The sequence below is a fragment of the Aotus nancymaae genome, unplaced genomic scaffold (assembly GCF_030222135.1).
Source record: "Aotus nancymaae isolate 86718 unplaced genomic scaffold, 86718_ANA_hifiasm-v0.15.2.pri h1tg000033l, whole genome shotgun sequence".
NCBI classification, from domain to species: Eukaryota; Metazoa; Chordata; class Mammalia; order Primates; family Aotidae; genus Aotus; species Aotus nancymaae.
This window is the reverse complement of record NW_026988447.1, coordinates 30,724,361-30,734,381: the sequence shown is the minus strand read 5'-3', so window position 1 is coordinate 30,734,381 and position 10,021 is coordinate 30,724,361. Positions and strand designations below refer to the sequence as shown.

Sequence of the window (10,021 nt, the reverse complement as noted above, 5' to 3'; positions counted from 1 at the left end):
TTTTGCTTTTTGTTTGAAGTCCTTTTCAAACTTTCTTTTTGTTTACTCTTTTCCTTCTTTATCATGATTAAATAGTATTCTGCTGTGTTTATATATCATATTTTATCCATTCATCTGCTGATAGATATTTAGGCTGACTCTATATCTTGGCTATGGTGAAGAGTGCTATAATAAATATGAGGGTATAGGCGGCTCTTTCCTATACTGATTTTCCTTCCTTTCGATAAATATGAAGTAGTGAAATTATTTGGTCATATGGTAGTTCTATTTTGTAGTATTTTGAGAAAACTCCATACTGTTTTCCACAATGGCTCTAATAATTTACATCCCCACCAACAGTGTAAGAGTTCTCTTTTCTCTGCATCCTCACCAGCAACTGTTATTTTTTGTCTTTTTGATAATCATCCTGAAATAAGTTGATATTTCCTTGTGGTTTTAATTTTTAATTTGCCTATCAATGATTATAAATGATGTTGAACATTTTTTCCATACACCTTTTGACGCTTTGTCTTTCTCTTGACAGATTTCTGTTTAGAATTTTTGCCCATTTTTATCAGATTAATCTTTTTTTTTTTTTTTTTTTTTTTTTTTAAATATGGAACGCTTCACGAATTTGCGTGTCATCCTTGCGCAGGGGCCATGCTAATCTTCTCTGTATCGTTCCAATTTTAGTATATGTGCTGCCGAAGCGAGCACCAGATTAATCTTTTAATGTTGAGTTTGATATTGTTGATTGGTCCATTTTGGGGTTTATTTCTTGACAGTGTTTTTTTTAATGTCTTACTCATAAAATCTTTGCCTAGACTAATGTCCCAAAGCATTTCTCTTATGTTCACTTCTAGAACTTTTGTAGTTGCAAATCTTATGCTTTAATTATTTTATCCATTATGAATTGATTTTTGTATATGGAGGGAGATCAGCATCTAGTGGTATTATCCTGCATAATGATATACATTTTATTTCAGCAACGTTCATTGAATACATTGTCCTATCTGCAATGTTCTTGGCACCTTCATCAGAAAATATGGATTTATCTCCAGCTATAATATTCTGTTACATTGGTATATGTGTTTATTTTTAATACAAATAGCATACTGTTTTAATTACTATCGGTTTATGGTACATTTTAAAGTCAGAAAGTGTGATGACTTCAGCATTGTACTTTTTGTTCAGCATTGCTTTGACTATTCAATGTTTTACATAGTTCCACACACATTTCAGTATTCCTTTTTGTATTTTTATGAATAATATCATTGATAATTTTCTAGAGATTGTATTGGGTAATATGATCAGTGTAACAATATTAATTATGTCCATTGTAACAATATCAATTTTTCCAATCCATAAGCATAAAGTGTCTTTCCATTTTTCTGTGTCCTTTTCAAATTATTTCATTAGCATTTTATAGTTTTTATTGTAGTGGTATTTCATCTCCCGGGTTAAATTGTTTCTAGACATTTTAGTTTCATTGTAGTTGCTGCTGTAAATAGAATTGCTGTCTCAATTTCTTTTTTTAGCCACTTTTTAAATGTCGTATAGAATTATTACTGATTTTTGTAAGTTGATTTCATATCGTGAAACATTACAGAATTCATCAGTTCTAACAGTTTTTAGTGGAATCTTTAGGTTTTCTACATATAAGATCATGCAATCTGCAAAGATGAACAATCTCTTTACCAATTTGAATGACATTTGTTATTTTTTCTTTTTTTGGGGGGGGAGAATGAGTAGATGACTGTCACCAGTGATACAGGAAGAGAATGCCCTTTGTTAACAAACAAGGAGGGTGTTGTTATCATGATGTTTAATGAACACTCATTACAACCTAGTAGTATAAAATGTGTGGACTGATTGGTTGACATCTCATAACTTAAAGATCATACAGCTTTGTAATTATTTTCTCTTGCCTAATTGCTCTGGCTAGGACTTTCAGTAATATGTTAAATAAGAGTAAAAAAAATGGACATTCTTATCCCATTCAAATTCTTAGATCGAAGTCTTTCAGCTTTTCCCCATTTAGTATGATTGTACCTGTGGGTTTGTCATCTATGACCTTTATGTTTTGATGTATGCTCCTTACATACCAAATTTACAAAGAGTTTTCATCAGGAAGAATGTTAACTTTATTAAATGCATTTTCTACATCTATTGAGATGATCAAGCAATAAAGATTTTATCCTTTGTTCTGTTGATCTGATGTGTGTAACATATATTGATTTATGTATGTAGAACCATCTTTGTGTCCCTTAAATAAATCCTATTTGATCATAGTTTATTATCTTTCTGATGTGCTGTTGCATTTTGTTTGCTAGTATTTTGTTAATTTTTTTGCATCTATGTTCATCAGGAATATGGGAATGTAGTAAGTTTTCCTTAATCCAGTTCTACCATTGATAGACATTCAAGTTGATTCCATGTCTTTGTTATTGAGACATGGAGTTGTTTGATTTTTGCTTGTTGATTTGTTTAAGTTTCTTATATATTTTGGATATTAGACCATTGTCAGATGCATAGTTTGTGAATATTTTCTTCTATTCTGTAGGTTGTCTGATTATTTTGTTGATAGTTGCTTTTGTCATATGATACTCTTTAGTTTAATTAGGTCCCCTTTATCAATTTTTATTTTTAGTGCCATTGCTTTGGCTTCTTCATCATGATATGTTTGCAAGGGCTTCTGTCCAGAATGGTATTTTCGAGATTTTCCTCAAGAGTTTTTATACTTTTAGGTTTTATATTTAAGTGTAAATACATCTTGAGATAATTTTTCTAAATAATGTAAAGAAAGGGGTCCAGTTTTAGTCTTCTGCATATGGCTAGCCAGTTATCCCAGCACCTAGAGAGTCCTTTCCCCATTGCTTGTTTTTGAAAACTTTGTCGAAGATAAAATGGACGTAGATATGTAGCTTTATTTCATTGTGTTCTCTTCTACTCCATTGGTCTATGTGTCTGTTTTTGTATCAGTATTACACCGTTTTTGTTAATTTAGGCTTCTTATATAGTTTGAAGTTTGGTATGATTTTTCTAGCTTTGTTCTTTTTGCTTAGGATTGCCTTGACAATTGGTGCTCCTTTTTTGTTCTATACAAATTTTAAAACAGTGAACAAATTCTGTAAAGAATATCTTTGGTAGTTTTATAGGAATAACATTGAATTTGTAAACAGCTTAGAGAAGTATGGCCATATGAAAAATATTGATTCATTCTATCCATGAGTATGGAATGTTTTTTCATATGATTGTGTCATCTCTGATTTCTTTCTTAAGGGTTTTGTAATTTTTATTGTAAAAATCTTTTTGTCTCTTGGTAATTGTATTTGTAGGTATTTATTCATTTGTGGCTACTGTGAATGAGATTGCATTCTTGATTTGGCTCTCAGCTTGAATAGAAATGCTATTGATTTTTGCACATTGATAATGTAACCTGAAAATTTATGGAAATGGTTTATCAGATAGGGAAGATTTTGTGCAGAGACTATGGAGCTTTCTAGGTATATAATTACATCTTTTTCAAACAAGAATAGTTTGACTTCCTCTATTACTATTTGGATCCCCTTTATTTCTTTCTCTTGATTGATTACTTTGACAAGGACATCCAGTATTATGTTGAAAAGGAGTGGTGAGACAGGACACCTTCATCTTGTTTCAGTTCTCAAGAGGAATGTTTCCAAGTTTTGCCTATTCAGTATGATGATGGCTGTGGGTTTGTCATAGATGGTTCTTATTATCTTGAAGTAGGTACATTTGATGCCTTGTTTTTCGAGGATTTTTAACATGAAGAGATGTTGGATTTTATCAGAAAGACTTTTCTGCAATTATTGCAATGATCATGTGGTTTATCTTTTTCATTCTGCTTATGTGATGATTCTCATTTATTGATTTGCATAGGTTGACCCAATCTTGGATTTCAGGAATAATGCTACTTGACTGTGGCAAATTCACTTTTTGATGTGCTGCTGGACTTGGTTTGTTAGTATTTTATTGTGGATTTTTGCATCTACAATCATTGAAAATATTGACTTAAAGTTTTCTTTTATTATTCTGTCTCTGACAGGTTTTAATATTAGGATGATGCTGGTGTCATACAATGAGTTAGGGAGGAGTATCTCCTCCTTGATTTTTGGAGTACTTTCACTAGGAATGGTACCAGGTCTCTATTTATATCTGGTAGAATTCAGCAATGCATCCATCTGGTCCAGGGCTTTTTTTGGTTGGTAGGCTTTTTATTCCTGATTCAATTTAGGAACTCCTTATTGGTCTGTTAAGGAATTTAATTTTTTCCTGGTTCAAGGTTGGGAGGTGGTATGTTTCCTGGAATTTATCCATCTCTTCTATGTTTTCTAGTTTACTTTCACAGAGGTGTTTATAGTAGTCTGTTTTTAGTTTTTGTTTTTGTTTTAAATTTCTGTGTGGTCAATGGTAATGTCCCCTTTGTTATTTCTGATTGTGGTAACTTGATTTTTTTTTTCTTTATTAGTCTAGTTAGTCACCTATCCATGATATTTATTCTTTCAAATAACCAATTACTGGACTCATTTATCCTTTGTGTGTTTTCTTATATCTCAGTTTCCTTCAGTTCAGCTCTGATTTTTGTTATTTCTTGTCTACTGCTAAATTGAGGGGTTTGCTCTTGCTTCTGTAGTTCCTCTTGATGTAATATTAGGTTGTTAATTTTAGATTTTTCTAACTAACTTTTTGATGTGGGTGTTTAATGCTGTAAATTCCCTCTTAATACTACTTTAGCTGTGTTTCTGAAATTTTGGCATGTTAAATCTTTGTTCTCATTAGTTTCAAAGAATTTCTCGATCTCTGCCTTAATTTCATTGTTTACCCATATGTCATTCAGGAGAAGATTGTTTAATTTCCACCTAATTGTATGGCTTTGACTGATTTTCTCAATATTAGTTTTTATTTTTATTGTGCTGTGGTGTGTTTGGTATAGTTTCAGTATTTTTTTTTTTTTTTTAATTTACTGAGGATTCTTTCATGGTTGACGGTGGGTTGATTTTTGATAATGTGCTATATGCAGATAAGAAGACTATATATTCCATGATTTTGGGTGAAAATTTTATAGATGTCTATTAGGACAATTTGGTCAAGTGTTGAGCTCAGTTTCTAAATAATCTAACTTTGTTAATTATGTAGCTAATTTTTGTTAGTTTTCTGCCTTGATGATCTGTCTAATACTGTGAATGGGGTGTTGAAATTTTCCACTGTTAATTCTTGGTTGTATAACTCTCTTCTTAAGTCTCTAAGAACTTGCTCTATGAATGAATCTGTGTGTTCCTATTTTAGGTGCATATATACTTAGAATACACAGGTCTTCTTGTTGAATTGAACTCTTTACCATTATGTAAATCTTTTGTTTTTGTTTTTGTTTTTTCCTTTTAGAGATGGAGTTTCGCTCTTGTTGCCCAGGCTGGAGTACAATGGCACAATCTCAGCTCACTGCAACTTCCACCTCTCATCAAGTGATTCTCCTCCCTCAGCCTCTCAAGTAGCTGGGATTACAGGTGCCTGCCAACACAGCTGACCAATTTTTATATTTTTAGTCAAGACGGGGTTTCACTATGTTGGTCAGGCTGCTCTTGAATCCTGACCACAGACGATCCACCCGCCTCAGTCTCCCAAAGTGCGGAGATTACAAGCCTGAGCACCACACTGGCCTCTTTGTCTTTTTTATTAATGCTGGTTTAAAGTCAGTTTTGTCTGAAGTTATTAGAAGAGCAATCCATGCTTTTATCCATTTTCTTGGTAAATTTTTCTACTTCCCCTTACTTGGAGCCTATACTTGTCATTGCATGTGAGATGGTTCTCTTAAAGCCATCATACAAGTGGGTCTTTCTTCTTTATCCAACTTGCCATTTTGTACCTTTTAATTGAGATATTCAGCTCATTTACTTTTTATGTGCAAATTTGATCCTGTAATTGTATTGTTAGCTGGTTGTTATGCAGACTTGATTGTGTGGCTGCTTTATAGTGCCAATGGTCTTTGTACTTAAAGTGTGTACTTACGTTTTTATGGTTACCAATAAGGGTCTTTCCTTTCCATATTCAGCACTCCCTTAAGGACCTCTTGGAAGTCAGGCCTGATGGTATTGAAATTCCCCTAGCATTTGCTTGTGTGAAAAGGATCTTATTTCTCCTTCGCTTATGAAATTAGTTTGGCTAGTTATGAAATTCTTTGTTGGAATTTCTTTTTCTTAAGAATGCTAAATATAGGACCCCAATCTCTTCTGGCTTGTAGGGTTTCCGCTGAAATGTCTGCTGTTTGCCTGATGTGGTTTATTTTTACATAACCTGACCTTCTCTCTAGCTGCCTTTAACGTATTTTCTTTCATTTAGACCTTGGAGAATGTGATGACTATGTACCTTTGGGATTGTTGTCTTGTATAGTAGTTCACAAGGGTTCTTTGCATTTCTTGAATTTGAATATTGGTCTTTCTAATGAGATTGGGATAGTTAACATGGACAATATCTTAAAATATGTTTTCCAAATTGTTTGCATTCTCTCCCTCTCTTTCAGGGACACCAGTGAATCCTAGATTTGATTTCTTTAACCAAACTCACCCATCCCATATTTTTCAGAGGCTTTATATTTGTCTTTATTATTTTTTCTTCATTTTTATCTGACTGAGTTATTTCAGAGGTACAGTCTTTGAGCCCTGAGATTCTTTCCTCAGCTTAGTCCATTCTGCTGTTAATACTTGCAATTGGATTATGAAATTTTTGAAGTAAGTTTTTCAGCTTGATCAGATCAATTTGGTTCTCTCTTAAAATGGCCATTTAGTGTTTTATCTACTATATCATTTTATTGTATTATTTAGTTTCCTTGAATTAGGTGTCAACTTTCTTCTGAATATTGATTATCTTTGTTTCTGGCAATATTCTGAATTCTATTTCTGTCATTTCAGCCATTTCAGCCTGGCTAAGAACATCTGCTGGGGAGTTACTACAGTCGTTTGGAGCTGAGAAGATGCTCTGGCTTTTGAGTTTCCAGAATTCTTGCACTTGTTCTTTCTAATCTGTGGAGGCTAGTATTCCTTCAATATTTTAAAGTTGCCATCCCTTCCATGGGATTTTTGCTTTTATATTCTTTGATGCCTTTTAGGGTTTGATTGTGCTATAGATGGATTCAACAAACTGATTTCATCTCCAGAAAATTTTAGGGGGGCAGGACTCAGCTCACCACTCCTGGTCTGTTGTGCTCTAACTTGAGGCAGGGGTGGGGGGCTGGTACTTGACCTCCAGCTTTTTTCTCTGGCTCATTCAGATTAGGAATATGCTATGCTGGGGGACTCAAGGTGTCCCTGGTACACTGGCCACAGCACTCCAATAGGTGGTGACAACCAAAATTTTTTTTTTTTTTTTTTTTTTGAGGCAGTTACAATGGGATCTTTGCTTGCTTCCTTGTGCCAACAGCTGCAGCAACATGATCAATTGCACACATGTCAGCTGGGGTGGGGTATTGGCAAAGGTGTGGCTGCAGTGTTCCTATGCACACTTACATCAGTGACAGTAGTATGGCAGAGACAGGGCACTGGCTGGGTCAAGATTGCCAGTGTCCATGCTTGTACTTATGCCTGCACCGGCAGCAGCAGTGGCAGGGTGCTGGCAGGCATGGGGCTTCCACCCTCTGTGCATGTGTTTGCATCAGCAGCAGTAGCAGCCCATGGGGTACCAGGTTGCCAGCATCTGTGCACAGCTTTACACTGGTGGCAGTGGCAGTGTGGCATGTGGCAAGGATGCGAGTGTCTGTGTGCAAGTTGGCTCTAGCAATGGCAGTGTGACTGGGTGACCATGCATCATAATGGGGACTCTGGTGGCATGAACTGTGCTCACATACATGCTAGTAGGGGAGTGGAGGCAAGGTACATCTGTACCTGCACCATCAAAGTTCTGGAGGGGTGGCCATGGGTAAGTTCATGCCTGCAAAGCACTGTGAGGGAGACTGCATTGGGGGAAGTTTGCAGGTAAACTGATGTCTGTCAGTGGGGATTACACTGCTGGAGCTCTTGGAAAGTAAGGTGTGGTCCCTGCCAATGAAGCTTCTATGAAGAGGTCTCCCAGGAAGTACCCTTGCAACCGAGGTGGCTTTTTTTGGGTGCTGGTGAGGCACAGCTCTGCCGAGAGAATGCTGTGGGTTCTTGGCCTCCAGCCTCTTAAAGAATAAGTGGTGGGGCTACTGCAGGTGCACCGTATGCTCGTAAAAGTAAATATCGGGCCCAAGAAGTGCTGCAGAAAGGTGATTTTATTTAGGTAGAGAAAGAGAAGGAAAGGAGAAGAAGAGAAAGACTTCCATGAAGATTGTGGAAGGGGATTCCAGAGGAGAAATCCCTTAGGGAGCTCCCACCATGTGGGAGGGGATTCCAGAGAGCTGGAAATCAGGCATGGGTGAAGGAGCAGGAGAATTTATCCTGAGAGAAATTCCCACCTTCACAAGTTCCTCTGGCCAATGAAAGGAGTTCCTTTAAACTTCCGCTTGGGTGATGGACTCTTAGTTTCTTCACATGCCCAGCGAAATTCAAACTTAAACTGTTAAAACTCCCCGATGGAGCGAGATGGGGGCGGGGCATGGCGCTGGGAAATTCTTGCCCTTAAAACCACCCCCGTCATGGACCCAGAAAGAGAACACATTCCTTCATTCTCACTGGGCATCCAAGGCTGTGCTGCAAGCAGGCATGGCCAGGCTGGGGTCCTGAGAGAAGCTAACAGACAGGGAGGTGCTCAAGGAAAGACCAACCTGTTCTGTCCAGTTCCAACAGTCACTCCAAGGCTGAAGTCTCCTATGGGAACATTCTAAGCCTTGGAGGTTGGGCATCCCTGGCTGTGCTCCACTGCAGGTGTTTCCACATCAAATCCTTGGGCTCTGCTGAGGGTAGAGTCCTGCCCCTACCACCTCTCTAAGCAGCTCTCCCTGCCAGCTCAAGTATCCATGGAGGTCATAGTGTCTCCTGCTGCCAAGGGTTCCAAAGTCCATGGCAGGAATGGGCCCTTCCTCACCTGTTCAACTCACTCATTCCCCAGGACTCTCTTGGGTCCAGGAACTTGTCTCAGTGCTTAGAGCCACATGCAAGGTTCCCAGCTTCTTCCTCCTTCAGCCTAACATCTGTGTCCTCCCTGTGTCCATTCTCAATTCCTTCCTTTCGGAGATCTGTTTAAAGTATGCTAATCTTCCCAATGTCCCAGTCTCTCAGTGGCAGACATTACTAGTGATTGCATCTAGTGAGCCATTTTATCTTCTTCTTTTGATTTCAGGTAAATGCTGGCCTCAAAGAATAAATTTGGAAAATCTTTTTCTCATCAAGTTTTTGGACTATGTTGAGAAGAATTGTTGATAATGTTTTCTTTCTTGGGATAGTTTTCATTGCTGTTTTAATGTTGGTACTCATTATTAGTCTGTTCACATATTCTAATTCTTCTTGGTTCAACCTGGGTGGGTTCTATGTGTCCAGCACCTTGTCCATTCCCTTCCAGTTTCCTAATTTGTGGCCACATAATTGTTCATAACAGTTTCTAATAAACCTTTTTATAGTATCAGCTGTAGTGTCTTCTTTCTCATTTGTAATATTGTTGGTGTCTTCATCTTCTCTCTTTATTCCTTAATTAGCCTCTCTTATAGTCTGTTGGTTTTATCTTTTTAAAAAGCAATATTTTATTAAGAGTGAAATGCAATTTCACAGAGCTGACTATACATCACTAAGAGTTTGGTTATAGTTTTTAAATAGTTGAATTTCTCATTAAAACCAAAATCTCCTTAAAGGAGTTTTTGGTTTTAATGAGAATATAACTCAAAGTATTTTTATCAACATGTGTGTACAAACATATATAATATATATATAACATATGCTTTATATATATATATGTGGGTGTGTGCATCATGCATATATGTCCATACACACATATTTCTTTATATTCATCCAATCTAAAATGTATCTAATTTACTGATAATATGACAAAATTTCCTGATATATCACTGTTGAACACATAAATGTTTTCTTGGTTTTGGTTTACTTTTATTTCATAA

The 10,021-nt window shown here is 36.4% G+C and overlaps 1 non-coding gene across 1 annotated transcript; it reads right to left on the bottom strand.

Moving 5' to 3' along the window:
• Positions 1-589: 589 nt before the first annotated feature.
• On the bottom strand, positions 590-696 carry LOC135277910 (U6 spliceosomal RNA). The gene has a single exon (XR_010345471.1). It is a non-coding gene; the product is annotated as a U6 spliceosomal RNA (small nuclear RNA).
• Positions 697-10,021: the final 9,325 nt, after the last annotated feature.